General features: G+C 37.7%; 1 pseudogene; it reads left to right on the plus strand.

The window, feature by feature from the left end:
* The first annotated feature begins 888 nt into the window (after window positions 1-888).
* On the plus strand, window positions 889-1959 carry LOC131907715 (UDP-N-acetylglucosamine transporter-like; annotated as a pseudogene).
* Window positions 1960-2317: the final 358 nt, after the last annotated feature.

Raw genomic sequence — 2317 nt, forward strand, 5'->3', positions numbered from 1 at the left:
AACAGTTCCTCACCAAAGACTATGGAATATGTTCACACATCTTGGAAAAGGGTAGTGGGAACTACAGGTGTATTCTGTCTCAGATGCAGGGTGGGCTAACTCTAATCCCTATTGAGCACATCTAGATTTATACCGAGACCACATTAGAAGTTGTTTCTCTTATAGTAATGTCCTCTCTAAAACTTTGGCATCCTTTTCCACCAAATAAATTTGGATTTTATCTAGATAAAGGGGTTTTCATTACTTCTAATCTACCACCCAGGCAATATTCTGGCTTCTGGTTATTGTTATTCACAAGAACACACTAAAAAAACTAAGGAACAAAAATTTTGTATTACAAGATTTATCAGAAACAATGGGACATTCTTGATCAACCAAGAAGAATGACTTGAATTTTCCTGTAATGAGAGAGCTAAATGTCATGATCATTTGTAATTCCCATTTTTGCAGATAGATACAACTAATATGTATTGTACTTTCCATGAGCTACAAAAACATATTTGAAAATTGTACGCAAACATTTTCACCCTATTATAAATAAAAGTTCTTGTATTCTGTATTGCTACAAATATTACTTATACAGTATTGCCTGTTCTTATCACACATTGTAAATACTAACTTGGATCCTGTAGATCAAAGGATAGTTGACAACAGTAAGCCTTTTAGTTAGCACATCAACAGAATCCTCAGCCTGCGAATCCTGCATATTTGTCTAGAAGAGGGGTGCATAAAGGGAAAGTACAAAAAGGATTTATAAAATTATTAGGGGGGTAGTTCCTAGGGGGCCAGGCTGGCAGCCAATCCTTCTGTGGTCTTCCCTGGAGCTCCTGCCAAGCCTGTGACCCTGGGATAGGGACATATCTGCCTGGTAAGAACTGTGCACTCAAGAAGCTGCAGGGACTTCAAAACATGGAAAGAGTGCCTGTAACAAATGAAGAGAAAACAATGTCTGACAGCCTAAAATATCTATCCTTTAGAATTATGGTGTTTCAGACTACCAGTTTGGTTCTAAGGATGTTATTCTAGGACTTTAAAAGAGGAGGGTCCTCCTTATCGATCTTCTCCAGCAGTGGTTGTGGCTGAGTTTTTTTATGAAAGAGGCCTGCATCCTTTTAGTCTACAGAGACAGTAAATTTAGTGTGAGAACACCTAATCAAGTACCGCATGATGAAATTCTTAATAAATCCATGGAAGTATTTAAGCTTGCTATTCCATCAGGAATATATACTATTCAGTATAAATTATCCTATGTGGCACTGTCAAACCTAGATGCAGCCACTTACCAGGTTACATATCATTTGTAAATACTCACAGCAGAATTATTTTCTGTGTCTATGTTTGGTTAAAAAAAATAGGTATATACCAGAGGCTCTCCCTAGTAATCCTGATGGCAGGAGTTGCTTTTGTCCAGTGGCCTTCAGATTCTCAAAAGCTGGGTTCTAAGGAACGTTCATCTAGCTCACAGTTTGTAGACCTCATGGCAGTTCTCACAGCATGTTTTTCAAGTGGTTTTGCTGGAGTTTATTTTGAGAAAATCTTGAAAGAAACAAAGCAATCAGTAGGGATAAAAAACATTCAACTTGGTTTCTTTGGGAGTATATCTGATTAGTGGGTGTATATGTTTATGATGGAGAATTGGTGTCAAAGAATGGAATTTTTTTTTTAGGGATATAATCAGCTGGCATGGATAGCTGTTCTGCAGACACTTGGAAGCCTTGTAATAGCTGCTTTAATTAAGTATGAAGATAATATTTTAAAAGGATTTGCGACCTCCTTTTCCATAATATTGTCAATAATCATATCCTATTTTCGGTTGCAAGATTTTGTACCAACCAGTGCTCCTTTTCCCTTGGAGCCTTCCTTGTAATAGCAGCTACTTTCTTGTATGCTTATGATTCCAAACCTGCAGGAAATCCCACTAAATCACAGTCACATACTATCTTTAACTGTGTGTCCTAGGAATGGTGTCCTAGGAATCTCAATATTAATTTTCCACAAAGGACTTCTGTAGATTCTGTGAAGATATCATGCTTAATCTGATCACACTGTTCAAATGACTTGAAACAATGTGTAGACTTCAGGATGAAATGTGTACACCATCTGGAAACACAAGCTTGGAAGCATGTCTGGGGAGTAGGGTTAGAGGGATATGAGGAGGGGCCTGAAGTCCAAGCTCATAATGACTTCACCCTTTTGGTTGCTGCAGAACTGTCCAGTGTAGCCTTTGCAAGAGCACACAAATGCAAATACTAATGTTTGCAAGGTAGACCTACTTACTCTTATTACATGTTCTTAATATTACTCTTTCTGTACAGAT

Source organism: Peromyscus eremicus, chromosome 4 (assembly GCF_949786415.1).
Source record: "Peromyscus eremicus chromosome 4, PerEre_H2_v1, whole genome shotgun sequence".
Lineage (NCBI taxonomy): Eukaryota > Metazoa > Chordata > Mammalia > Rodentia > Cricetidae > Peromyscus > Peromyscus eremicus.